Source organism: Crinia signifera, chromosome 1 (assembly GCF_055691185.1).
Source record: "Crinia signifera chromosome 1, ASM5569118v1, whole genome shotgun sequence".
Taxonomy (NCBI): Eukaryota; Metazoa; Chordata; class Amphibia; order Anura; family Myobatrachidae; genus Crinia; species Crinia signifera.
Window position 1 is genome coordinate 336877736 of NC_139217.1, and position 15207 is coordinate 336892942.

Below are 15207 nucleotides of genomic sequence, written 5' to 3' on the forward strand. Positions count from 1 at the left end.
CTTGTTGCCCAAGACCTCTGGAGTGATGCGGATCCTTCCCACAGTATCCACACACCACCGCGGACACCCGGGCAGTTACCCAGGAGAGTGAGTGCCGGTTCGTCCACCACGTTAATGTCCGTCTGTGCATGCTGCGCACAGCATTTCTGGGAGCGTGGGAGGGGACGCGGTGACGCGGCCGCGCCAACCAATGGCGGGGAGGCAGCTGCAGCGTCATCACGTCCCCTCCCACGCTCCCTGTAATGCTGTGCGCGGCATGCACAGACGGACATTAACGGCGGCGGCATTAAAAAAAAAGTAAACAGTATGATGTCAATGTCAAGCGGCTATGCAGCCGCTTGTCATACTAATATATGTCAGATCGGTGGGCCAGACCTAAGCTGCTCGCGGGCCGCATCCGGCCCGCGGGCCGCCTGTTGCCCAAAACTGTCCTAGTGCCTAAACCACCCTCTAGTTAGAATTGGAATTCCGACCCTGGCGTTGTGGCCACCAATGAAGATTTTGGCTCCAGGATTTCGACCATCAGAATATATTCAAAAATAAAAACAGACTTTATTAATAGAGAGATGGAAGTTGAAAATGATTTATTACACAGTAAAAATCACTTACTATACTTTTTTTCAGCATAAGACATGGCTAGGAATACGCCTTTTAAAGGGGGATCTATTCAAGATCTTGACAGATAGCATTAGGGTTAGAATACGGGAGGAATGTTTAGAATTAGACTGCAGGAACAGACGGTAGATTAGGCTGTGGGAGGGAACAGTTAGGATTACAATGCGGGAGGGTTGAATACTTGGTCAAATCCATCAGGACTTTCACTGCCAGGATTCTTCTGCCGGTATTGGGACCATTGTGATGTCACCGCTGGGATATTGTACCCAACCCCCTTTAATGTAATTATTTTCTAAACTAAATTATGATGTGTTAGACTTGGTGCGCCCACAATTCTTCATACAACAGGTAAAAGAAGATGGCCGGTCGCTGCGTGTGTAGTGTGATTGGCTGGGCAGCATTTCTAGATATGCACAGTGCACATTCTTCCTGCATGCACTGCAGATCTACATCATGTTCTCCCTAACTATACTCCTGCAGAAAATCTCAGCATGGTGCATTTGACTTTGCAACATGGCTGCGGCTCCCAATGCCCAGAATGAGCCCTGAATGTAGGAATCAATGCCCCTTCTGAGACAGCGCAAATGCGGAAATAAACAGAATTTTATTTCTGTCCGCTGAATAGGGGGCGGGCACTGATGTCATGTGATGATTATGTCAGCTGCCTGTGTTATCAGGGGAACACCCAGCATTTTAATGGAGATGCCCATAAAATACTGGGCGTTCCCCTGCCCGCCCCCCTCCACTACCCGTGTGAATGACTCGGCGACTGTGATAGTCACGGAAGACATTCGTACAGTGACCCTGCACATGTGCAAATAGGTGCATGTGAATATGCCGGGGACCAATCACTGATGACACAGGCCCACTATGCTAAGCAGAATTTGACAGTAGGAAAGAATCACTTGGCCCACCAAGTCTGCACCTTTTATGGTGCATTGTTCAGTTCTGATTTTAGGGTTGATGGATCAGCATTGAAGAAGTTGCCTATAGCAACCAATCAGATAAACACAAACAAGTACAAGTGTAGCTCACACATTACAAAACAGAGATTTTTTCCAATTTTTTTAAACATATCTATATTTCCAGTAACTATATGCAATACAAGTCATTCTAGTAATAAACTACTGAGTAAATGTTATACACTGTAATTGATTATCTGTCTGGCACTGTGTGCCTTATTTACATTTCTCTACAATTGATTGAGGTCTATTGTACTCATAGACAACTTGTAATTGTCACTGTTTCCACTTGACACAAATAATAAAACTGTCCTCTGTGCATCCTCCCAGTCATAGGTCAATAATATACAAAACGTAAATGAATTTGGAGTTTGTAACTGTTTAGCAGTCCACAAATAGATTGCATGTGACAGTATATGGCACATTAAATAGCCAATAATATTGTTTCTTAAGCCCCATACACACTAAATTATATTGGGAACAATACCGCTCAGAAAACGGATTCTGAGTAATATCGTTAACAGTATTGTCTAGTGCACTCAATATCGTTAAGTATGTGCGTTCCCGCCTGTCATTAACGATGATTAATGTCTTCTGAACATGCAGGTAAATTGGGCTATACAGCAAAATGATATGCTGTTCAGTGGGTCCCGGTGATGTCACTGAATGATATTGGCATCTGATATCATTCAGTGTGTACACACAATGGGCCTTATTCTAGTTCACTCTTTCTGACAAAATCCTTCTTAGATGGACAAAACCATGTGCACTGCAGGGGGGCAGATGTAAAATGTGCAGAGAGAATTAGATTTTGGTGAGTTATTTTGTTTCTGTGCAGGGTAAATACTGGCTGCATTATTTTTACACTGCAATATACAGTAGATCTCACTTTGAAGTAAAACCCCACCCAAATCTAATTCTCTCTGCACAAGTAACATCTGCCCCACCTGCATTGCACATGGTTTTGTCCATCTAAGAAGGATTTAGTCAGAAAGAGTGAACTAGAATAAGGCCCAATGTCGGGACCCGGAGTTTCGGCTGATATTATTAATTAAATCATCCGTGGCCCCCGTCGTTTAGTGTGTGTAGGACTTTAGTCCAGTGAGCCTTAAGGTTCTCCATTCACATCTATTCATTTTAAATGCACTTTGCGAGGATTAGTTAAGGGATTACTATCACAATAAGGGACCAGTTTACAGTTGAATATACACCCATTTATGGAAGTGCTATGAAAGCAAGCATGCACACGTAAGGGCGAAACACAGCTGTGCACACTTCAGTGGCATTTACATTCTTTACTCCCATGTAACTGGATTTACTCCTATACAAAACTAGACCCAATGTATGCGACTAAATCCGTCACATACCTGTTAGCAACCCAAATGGGCTGTTAGATTGGATTTGCCTGAGGATACTCCATTTTCCACTATTTGAGTACCCTATTCACTGTTCAGAAACTGTTAAACCCTCTATATCAGGGGTGTCAAACACAAGGCCCGTGGGCCAAATCCGGCCCACCAGACCTCTTCATGTGGCCCACGCAGCCGCCGCCAGCCTTCACCTTTTATTCTCTTCTTTTTTTTTTTTAAACAAGAAAGCCGCCTCTTCAGCGCATGCGCGGCAGCCTACAAGCCAGAGAACGTCTGCCCTCTAGCGCAGTGCCGCCGGTTGTCAACCCCTCCTCCGCTCCCACCTGCTATATAGGAGCCAGAGAGAGGAAAGAGCAGGTCCGTCGTGGTTAATGGTGCTGCTGCTGCTGTGCGCTCCAGGTCACTTACTGCTGAGTGTGCACTGCACAGTGACCAGGAGCACGCTGCCCCCCACTCCTGGATAGATAGTGCGAGGAGCGCTACTCACAGGAGGGAGGGGGAAATGCGCCTGTGTGAGAGCGCAGCTGTGTCCTTGGTGGTGGAGCAGCTCAGACTGGAGTGGACGCATCAGAGCGGGTAAGTGTCAAACTCTCTGCCTATGTGTGTGTGTGTGTGCACTGGCACATTGCAGCCCATCATTAATTGCTGTGTCCCATGATAATAAGCAGGACATATGCCCTAAGACTGAGTGCTGCCCCCCTGTGCAGGCAGCGTGTGCCCTAATGCACTGCAGTTCACAGCAATAGCAGGAGGGAAATGCTACTGCTGAGTTACAGTGGTATTATTTGGGACATACTTGTATGAAGGACACAATTATGATTATAAAGAGTGGACACATAGTCCTACAGATACAACCGGCCCTTTGAGGGTGACCAAACTGCTGATGCGGCCCCCGATGAATTTGAGTTTGACACCCCTGCTCTATATGGTAATTTTTATGTTACTAATGGAGTATTTAGAGACCAACTCTTGGAATGGCAGAAGGCTACCCCCTGGGTCAAATACATCTTTAATAACTACTATCCCCTTAGACTTCCAAGTTGAGTATGTGGCATTAAGCGTGCCCGGTACAAAATTGGGATTGCCCCAGAATGTAATGTGGCGTGTTACCCCATATCTTCGCCCCAATTTTGTGTTGATAGTTACCCAATGCTAAATATGTGTGGGTGAATAAAATATCTTGTGTAGCTTGGAGACCTAGGAGTGTGAAGCAACTCTGTGGTTGAAAAAGATGGGAATAATTCGGCCTCCAAAGCTCTATGGGTATAGTTTTCAGAGCCTTGCAACCAATCTAATATATAACGCATAAAAACTAATTGCTTGAAGGCGTCTAAATGTGGTATTTCCAATCCTCCCTCTGCCTTCCTAGAATATAATTTGAAGGTGGATATGCGAGGTTTTTTATCCTGCCAAAGGAACCTAAAAAATGCTGACGATCAGGGCCGGCGCCACCACTAGGCAAATCTAGGCATTTGCCTAGGGCGCTGGCCACTGGAGGGCGGCATTTTGCCCCCCGTGCCGCGGGGGTACCTGTCCTGCGGCGCTGTGTATTTAAAGCTGGCGGCGGAGGCAGCGAGGGGTCCCTGCAGTCAATAAATAACGAGCGCTATCTGCCGGGCTATGCGGAAGCGCTTCTGTTGTGAAAACACTGTCCGCACGCTGATTGGCTGAGATTCAGCCAATCAGCGTGCGCCGTGCGGCCAGTGTTTTCACAACAGAAGCGCTTCCGCATAGCCCGGCAGATAGCGCTCGTTGACGGCAGGGACCCCTCTCTGCCACAGACGCCAGCTTTAAATACACAGCGCCGCAGGACAGGTACCCCCCCCTCCTCCGGCACCGGGGCGCCCCCACCCCGACACGCCTGGGGCGCTCCGGTGCCTTGCACCGGCCCTGCTGACGATACATTTTTGGTGTCAGTTCTAGACAGTTTAATAGGGAGCATTTGGATGCAGTCTGATCATTTCGGGAACACTATAGATTGTAATACCGCCGCCCTCCCTAGCAGCGAAATGGGAAGAGATTTCCATTCTTCCAGCTGTCTTGTAACACTAATTATAATATGGTCAAAATTACATTTATATAGGTGGGCTAATTTGCTGGGGATATTAATCCCAAGAAATTTGATGGATTTGGCATTAATTTTAAAGTGTGAAAGGGAAGGGATCACTAGATTATGTGAGGCAGCCGGGGGTACTATAAGAGCCTCCAATTTGTTAAGGTTAACCACTATCAACGCCAACCCGAAGCGTGGCGAGCGCAGTGAACCCGCGAGGGGCGGCGGTACGCGTCCTCCGACCTTTTCATACCCCCACTATCCACGTCGGCGTGGAGTTGATTATATATAGTGTGGCAAGCGCAGTGAGCCACCGAGCCCGAAGCGTGGCGAGCGGACACGCATTACTTCGCGGGGCTCACTGCCTGCTGCCTCCACTGGACCCGCTGTTGCTCCTGCCCGGCGCTTCCTCCATGTTATGCACTGCTTCCCACTGCTGACTCCATGGAACCCTGGCCTTCACTGTACACTGCCTCCTTCTCTCTCTCTGCATTCCTCTCATCACTCTTCTACTCTCTTTATGTTGTCCTTCGCTTTCTCTCTCCGCTGTCCTTCTCTCTGCTCTAGTCTCTCTCTTTCTTTTTTTTGGAAGGGGGGGGGGGGGCACCAAATTACTGTCTTGCCCCAGGGGACGGAAATCCTAGTTTCGGCTCTGATTATATATTAAAATGTATACAGGGAGCGAACCAATCGACTAATTAAAAAAAATGACACTTCATGTTAAACAAACTATTCAGTGGCATATATATAATTTGTGTAATACTTGCCCTCCAGCAATACTTGAGTCCAGCAATGGCACGCCAATTTTACTTTGATTTATGCATGCACATTGGAGTCCAAGCGCTCAAAGAATCACCGGTAAAATTTTTACCACACCATTTTTTCAGAAGGTTGGCGCATGCACAGTAGGGTCTGAGCGCTCTAGTGTTCAGACCCTTCCAGGCAGAGAGGAGGGGGTCCAGCCGGAGGAGGCTTCACATGGGCCTTCTGCTCTGTTAAGACGCCCCCAAAACTAATGAAATACCTTACATGTGTCTTGTGAGCATTATATTGTAATTATCATATTTAATGAGTTATAATTAGACATGTATTATTTTTTGTCAATATTAGGAATAGCAATATAATAAATATAATTAATAGGCCTCATACATCTAATAGTTTGGGCAATGGTGTAATACTCTCAGTGCCGAGCTCAGGTAATCAGGGAAATCCCAATTCACATATTCCGACAAAAAAAAAAATGGTAGGGGGTATTAGATCAACCGCTCAGCATGTAGGGCCTGGATCAGTAATTTCCACTAATTACCCCTTTACTGCACAGATGGTGGGAGATGAGGTGGGAGAAGGGGGCATTGGGCTGAATGAAGGGGTCCTGATACATAACTTCCAGGGTGGTAGAGGATGTTTAATACACAGAGGAGGCGTGTATAGTGGAGTGGGCTTATTATTCATAATTTTCTGGTGGGAGGACAGCTTGCTTGACGGCAGATATCTCCAGTTCCCGGAACTAGATTTCTTACCTTTAATGGTATTGGGGACTAGGGGATCAGAGTTCAGGAGGCAGAGCAATCCGCCACTGAGTATATAAAACTACATACCAGGTGTGTGGAGCTGGAGCAGTAACCAGTTGTTGGAAGGCTGATATCCATGGTTTTGGGCACAGTAGAGACAAGCTACTAGTGTCCATCAAAGGGGGAGAGTCCCAGCTTTTGGAATATACCCTCAGAAAAACTCTAAGTCAGACAGAACCTGAAATATCTGACTGGGATAAGCAATTAACAGGCTTGGATGGGGAACACTGCTTTGAAGTCAGATATCTCCGGTTTCCCAGGGCCGATTTTTAAAATTATTGGAAAGAGAGGACCCTCAGCTTGGGGGGTTTCTGGGTACTCAGAAACCCCCCTGCGTGTGCCATTGTTCCCTAATGTACTGGAGAGGCTGTCAGGTCTAGCCTGGCCAATAAGACCAGAATGGATTATGGGAAATAATACAGTAGCTGGGGAGCTGAGGAAGCTATGCTATATAGATGTAGCTTATCTAGACTTTAGTAAGGCTTTTGACACTGTCCCACATTGCAGACTGTTAATCAAACTTGAAAGCTTGGTATTGGATTCTAATGTGGGGTACACACCAGGACTATATGGCCCAAAACAAGCCAATTTAGATACAATCTCGACCGATTGTATGTAAATCGTCTGTGTTTTGGGCCATTTCGCTGCCCTTTTGATGCGATCCTAAGCCGATGCCCCGCGGGTCGGTCGGTGTTTTCTGAGATCCTACCTGCTGCAGGTAGGATCTCTGAAACAACCATTGTAGTGGGTGGTGGTCGGGATCGGATCGTGATCACATTAGGGGCATATTCGCCGTGGGTCGGCATCGCCGTCAGCTCGTGAGCGGGTTATACGTTCTTGTGACGACCCGCTCACGAGCACCATCATCCTGGTGTGTACTGGGCATCAGATGGTTGAATGGATAAGATCTTGGTTGCAGGACAGAAAACAGAGAGTTGTAGTAAATGGAGTACAGTCCAAGAGGAGAAAGGTTACAAGTGGAGTACCCCAGGGATCTGTACTTGGACCAGTGCCAGTTGCGTAACTACAGAGGGTGCAGGGGATGCAGCTGCTATGGGGCCCGGGCCTTTGGGGGGCCCGAACACCCAGCAGGCTATCCCCCTTTTGATTTTTTCCCCATACAGTATACTGCTGCAGCGCGGGCAAAGGCTGCACCGCTGTCCAGCATCTCCCTGCACAGCAGAGAGCAGATCGGCGGCTGCCTGCGTGTCTTGCAGGAGACCGTGCCCACAGGGCTTCCAGGCACACATGAGATTGGCGGCTGGCCGGCCGCTTCCTCAGCTGCTTGCAGGAGGCTGGAGCACCTGCGTACAGCATATCTAGGACTCAGGTCGGAGATCGGCGGCACAGACACCCGGGCACAGGAGCCGCTTGCAGGAGCCGGTGCACAGTAGAGCGGCAGATGCCTGCGCATATTGTAAGAGACTCGGCACGGGGGAGAGCAGGAGCCGCCCCGGGCTAAGGATGCAGCCACTGCTGGAGCACTGCTGGTGCTACTGATTGGTGAGAATACCTGGCGCACACTTCAGGAGCTGCTTGCAGGAGCCCCTGCACACTGCACACAGGAGACATGGTACACCTCATCCCTCAATCCCTCTATCTCTCCCCCACTCTCTCTCCTTTTTCTCACCCACCCTGTCTCTTTCCTCTTTTTTGCTCTCTCCCTCATCCCCTTTTCTCTCCCCCTTTTTTCTCTCCTGCTCTCTCTCCTCTTTCCCCTGCCCTTCTTTTTCTTTCTCATTCCCTCTCCCCTCTCTCTTTGGGGGTTATTCTGGTTGGTGCGGCCAAACGTGCGTACGTTCCATATTAACGTACGCTCTCCGTACGCGGCCGTTGAGGTTAAGTCCACCCACAAATCAGCCGCATACGTACGGCCAGAAACAACGTCGAAGGGGAGTGGCGTACAATTGAGCGTACGCCAACGTACACGGACGGATCAGCCCTTAGACTCCGACAACTGGCGTACCACAGAGCGTACGCCACCGTTTACGGACGTCTCTCGTCCGTCTTCCCACCGACTTCTTGCGGCTATCTGAGCGTACGCCACCGTGCACGGACGGGTCTCTATTGTTTTCAATGGAAAACTCAGCGTATGTCACCGCTCATGAGAGTGAGCGTACGTCCGTGCACGCTGGCATACCCTTCACATATATGGACCTGCAAATCTTGCCTTTCAACTATAATGAAGACAATTAATTAATTATTCTAATTGTGTGCAAAATAGTGGGCATGGGCTTAAAACATTGCTGAAACATCCTTTGTAGGTGTTAGATGTGGTTAATGTTATTGTATCATAAATACGAAACCTATGTTTGTATTAGAGTGAACACGTTGACACATGTCGACTTGTGTAGATTGAGTGTGCTACTGTGTAAAGTCTATGAAAGCACGTAGTGAATGTGTATAACTGTTTACCAAATACCTACCTTAGCATATATAAGCAGGTCTTAAAAAGATTCTTACCTTAAATTAAACAAACCTTTAAATGTCGAGAAGTATAGAAAGATAAGCTTCCAATGTGTTTGAGTGCTGTGTGTGGCTTGCAGGTAGTGAAATAATGGTTTGGACTTAATAGACTGCAGCATTGCTTATTACATTCAGGTGTATGTGTTTGAGTAGTAATCAGCGTAAATTAGCAAACCCAGGCGTCCGCTGTCATGCGGTATCTGTAGGGGTGGTCTGAGGTGGCGGTTGGCGGCCGCCTGTTTTGTGTCCGAAATGAACGGTGCTTTAGCCGATCGAGCGGTAGTAGCACCGTTCATTTTTTGTGCACACCCCCGTGTACGCCCATGTTTACGCCCATTTTCCCTCATTATTTCGGCCGCTCCCCTCAACACGCCCCTATGCCGCCCCAATGTCCGTACTCTCGCGTACAGGTTTTTTCGCACGGAGAGACCCGTCCGTAAGCGTTGTGAAGTGTTCGTGCCTGCGCATTGGAGATGGTACGCATGCGCAGATCATTAAAAACCCCGGAACGTACGCGTACGGCCCAGCCGCACGAACCAGAATAAGGCCCTTTATATCTCTCTGTTCTAGTCTCTTTCTCCTCTCTCTCTTCCCACACTTCCCCTCACTCTTTCCTTCCGCTCAGTCACTCACTTAGACAGTCTCCCATTCTCTACTTGAAACCTTCTCTCTCACTCCGTCAGTCCCTAACACCATCTCTCACTCCATCTCTCCCTCTTTCTCTTAATGACACTCTCCATCACTCTGTCTTTCTCTTTTTCTTTTAGCATCTCTCACTCCCTGTCTCTCTCCATGACTCTCTCTCTTTATTGACAATGGTGGGGGGCCCTTACAAAAGTTTGCTATGGGGCCCACACAGTTCTAGTTACGCCACCGACCAGTGCTTTTTATTATCTTTATTGGTGATATTGCAAATGGAATTGAGGGTAAAATGTGCCACAAAGGAATGCAACAGGGTAGACACACCAGGAGGGGTAAAACAAATGATTGATGATCTAGGTACATTAGAGGAATGGTCAAGAGCATGGCAACTACAGTTTAATGCCAAAAAAATACAAAATCATGCACTTGGGTCTCAGAAATCTAAAGACTAAATATAGTATAAATGGCACTATAATGGAAACTACTGAGGAAGAGAGGGATCTAGGTGTCACTATTTCAGGGGAATTAAAGGCAGGTAGGCAATGTAATGCTGCTTTCACATTACTGAAAAGCAATGAAGAAGGCAAGTCAGATGCTTGGTTGCATAGGGAGAGGTATCAGCAGTAGGAAAGAAAGAAGTAATAATGCCATAATGTAATGCCATATAATGCCAATAATGCCTATAAATGTTCCTATTTTACATGTATGCATGTTTTATTTAGAAACATAGGGGGAAATTTACTAATATGCGTGTTCTATTTCACATGGGATGTTGCTATGGGCAACCAATGAGATACTATCTATTATATTTTAGAAGGTGTTAAATAAATAAGTAGATTCTGATTGGTTGCCCATAGCAACATCCCATGTGAAATAGAACTCCCATCTTAATAAATTATCCCCATAAAGTTTGATGGAAAATGAGAACCACTTGGCTCTAAAACCCATGTACACGCACACACTTACACACTAGGGTTCATTTGTGTTGGGAAATAATTAACATAACAGTATATTTATGTACCCAGAGGAAACCAACGCAAGCACGGACCCATTGGCAACGAGCAATAATAGTCCCCCTTGGCAATGAGCAATAATAGTCCCCCTTGGCAACGAGCAATAATATTCCCCTTTGGCAACGAGCAATAATATTCCCCCTTGGACCCTTGGCAACGAGCAATAATATTCCCCCTTGGCAATGAGCAAGATTAGTCCCCCTTGGCAACAAGCAATAATAGCCCCCCTTGGCAAAGAGCAATAATAGTCCCTCTTGGCAACAAGCAATAATATTCCCCCTTGGCAATGAGCAAGATTAGTCCCCCTTGGCAACGAGCTATTTCAGTCTCCCTTGGCAACGAGCTTGAAGTTCCTAAAAATGAGCATGTAGGTAATTAGCATTTCTGTGTCATATGGGCATTATGGTTTGTTATATAGTATGTAATGGGCATCATGCGTGGCCTTATGTGTAATTGGTATTACAGTATGTGGCTTTATGTGTAATGGGTATTACAATGTTCGCTAAAATGTACAATGGGCATTACGGTGTGTGGTATAATGTTAGGCCGCCCCCCCTTTTTGCAGCGCTAGAGCCCCGCCTACTACAAATGTGTGTGTGTGTGTGTGTGTGGGGGGGGGGGGACATGCCCTTGCTCCGGGTACAGTGGCACCTAGCTACACCACTGCACACAGGGGTTGCCCAAGTGATTAAAGGACATCATGCTACAGACACAATGGTTGTGGCCGGAGCTGCAGAACTTTCCAATGTTCCAACCCCCTGGCACGGGATGTGCAGAGTGAGTAATATCTTGTAACTGCTCTTTGGTTCCCCCTGCACGGCACTAACAGTTCTCAGCCGTATTATGCAATATCAACTTGTATGTGCAGTGAAAGTCTGTGACCTCCTATGTATTTATGCAGGTAATATATTACCAGTTGGCATTGTATGTAAGGGGCACTACTTTGTGATGTAAAGTGAATTAGGGACACTACGGGGGAAATTTACTAAGATGTGTATTCTACTTCACATGTGATGTTGCTATGGGCAACCAATCAGCATCTACTTCTTATTTGTTTAGCACCCTCTAGAAGATAGTAGACAGGATCTGATTGGTTGCACATAGCAACATCACATGTGAAGTAGAATACACATCTTTGTAAAGTTCCCCCTACATGTGGTGTAAAGTGAATGCTATTGTGCTACTTTGTGACCACACCCCTTTCTTGTGAGTCCATGCCCTTTTTGAACTGCCAGCCTTCGGTGCACAGTGGTAAAGCGTGCCTTACAGCGTAATGAGTTCCACCACCTCTCCAGGACCACTTTAAGCACTGTATCTATCTATCTATCTATCTATCTATCTATCTATCTATCTATCTATCTATCTATCTATCTATCTATCTATCTATCTATCTATCTATCTATCCCAATGGTCCAAATCCTGGTAGCAAGCAAGCCTGAAAATGACTACATGGTATCTAACTAGGTTGGCTGCTCAGGACCCCCCTGTCCTCTAAAAATGTGGGTGTAACTGTTGCTATTACTTAACAAATGCTTTTTCTGTATAATGGTTGGACGTGTATATATATATAATTAATTGATATCTGTTTTCAATCCCTTTTGAATTGTAATCTTTGGGACACATGATTATTGTAACATACAATATATCAAAATAAATACAATATATCAACCTAAAATATCAAATTCCAGAACCAGTCACAGACCCTTACATTCTGGTGGAATCGATGCAATAAAAAATACAGTATCTATCCTTATGTATCAATGCCTACTTCCCTATAGATTGTAAGCTTGCGAGCAGGGCCCTCCTACCTTTTGACTGTCTGTGAATACCCTGTTTGTTGTATCACTGTCTCCTTTGTAAAGCGCAACAGAATATGCTGCGCTATATAAGAAACTGTTTTTTTTTTTAAAGATAATATTTATTTGTTTTTGCAAAAAATGACATACATGACAATACATTAAAACATCAAGTGCGTCGGTTCCATTCAGTGTCTGGTATTCCCAGTTGATTCACAATTCAATATATTGTAGACACTTTACCCACTGCACCATGCATTCATTCCTTGTACATTGCATCTCATAGCAGTTGCCTACTATTTACCATCTTCTTTGAAACCCCCTCTGCACCATTGCGGCTCTTTTCCCTCCAGGTACCACCTCAGTTATTGTCTACTACTCGTCCTGCACATGACCGCCCCTTACTATCTATCCCCTCATGCTGTCTTAACGAAAACCTCCCCCTTTTTTTTTTTTTTTATTAAATATATTTGCTAACTTGTTTTGTGTCATATATGTGATTAAATACAATATGATCGTGAAAGGATTTCTTAGTTTGGTGCCTTGTGTTTTGCCCCCTTATTTTTTTTTTTTTTCAGTTTATATACATTTGGTGATTAAAAATTGTGAATCATGGGGCCAAATGTAATAGGGTGAGAGTTTCAGAAAGTGAGAGATTTTGGGAGAGTTTCCCCTTTTTTTTTAAAGCAGCAATCAGTTACACTGCAAAACCAGGTTGATTTTGCCATGTAATTGATTGCTGCTTTAAAAAACATGGGGAAACTCTCCCAAAATCTCTCACTTTCTGAAACTCTCACCCTATTACATTTGGCCATGGTGTTTTCGTTTTGCATTGTGCTGTCTCTGTAATTATGACACTTTTACATACAAGTTTTATTAATCAGCTATCTTGTATCCTGTCAGTGACTTTTATTTTAGAGGCAACTTTCTGTGCTTAATGCCCAATTAAAATATTTGTGAAGATCAGTGTTCACTAATGTCTCGATAATAAGGGGACGACAACCAGGGAATCCATATCTGTTTAAATTTATTTATATTATTTCGGCTAATGTGCAGGTGTTTTTCCTGTGATGCTGTGTAATTAACTAAGGCCACCCAGCTATTGAACTCCGGGGCCTTACTGGCCAGCCATTGTCTGGCCACCATTACTTTAGCTAGCGAGCACATGATTTTAATATACAATCTATTATACCATTCCCTTCCATTATATTCAAAATACAACCTTTAACTATAAAGGTGCGTACACACGGGTGCAATTATGTATGAAATCGCTGGCAAAATGGTCGCTCAGCGACCATATTGCCAGTGACTTCATGTGCAGCCGGCGATAGATGGCTGGGAGCGCGCTCCCGCGGCCAGCCCTTTATGGTCGCTGGTCGCAAGAGCATGCTCCTGCGACCAGCGGCTTCCCCCAGCGATCGCCGGGCAGGAGGTCAGCGCCGGAGAAATCAGCGCTGTTCTCCCATGCCCTGCGACGCTGCTCCCTCCCTCCTCCCGTCACCTGCTGCTGCGCTCCCCCTCCGCCCCGTAGCAGTGTCTCCTTTTCATCGCTGATGAAAAGGAGACACTAGCAATATGATTGCTGGGGATATATTGCTAGCAATATATCCCCAGCAATCATATAGACCCGTGTGTACACAGCATAAGGGTTTCTCTCAGGACCCCCGTGTCTACCATTGCCTCAATGACTTTTTGCCAAAAGGAATTAACCATTTGGCATTCCCATAGAAGATGGAGAAATGTCCCAGGATCTCTCCTGCATTTTGGGCATATTTCCGATGTACTGGCCTTAAATTTGACCATACGATCATATACGATCTATGGAAAATAAATAGTTGAATTTGTTGAGTGCGAATCCCATTTGTGGCCCTGGGAATGGATAACATTACTTCTCTCCACTCTTCCTCACTTATCTTGCCCACCTCCCTCTCCCACTTCCCTTTTAGCCCTTCCAACTTATCCTGATATTTCAACTGGCCCAGAAGTTTATATATTCTGGAAACTAGCTTACTTTTATCCCCTTTCTTTATTATTTTTTTTGATTGGGGACTCATCAAACACTGGGGGTGCATTGGGGAATTGCGCCACCAGGGCCTGTCTGATTTGCAGGTAGCAGTAAAAGTATATCCTCGGGATTGCAAACTCCTCCACTAATTGTTGGAAGGACTTTAACCCGTCTTTATCATATATTTGTTTCAAGGTCGTAACGGAGTGCGGCCCCCACGTTTTTTTAATTTGGAGCTCTGATAGCTCGTTAAATGTTATGGGGTCATCTATTGGATGTTCCGTATCGATGAACCTTAATTCCATACTTTTATGTGCTTCCTGCCAAACCTGAATCGCTTGCGTGACCAGGGGTGGGTCTATCGCCCGGGTATTGCCCTGTAGTATTCTACCCCAAGGACAACTTGCCGTGGTCCTGTATCTCACCAAGGCTCTGGCGAGGTCACTACCCCCATCTTCCACTATCCATGATCTTAGTTGAGCCAATTGCGTCGCAATATAGTAACCCCTAAGATCAGGCAGTCCTAACCCCCCTTCTCTCGCATCAAGTTGATATATTGTTAATATAAGAAACTGTTAATAAATAATAAATAAATAATACATATGTGATATTTCAATAAAAAATGTAAAATAAAATAAAAATATCCTGGTACCAAGACCATTCTATTGAGTATGTGTTGGGACCCCCTTCTCCACAACATATATATATATATAG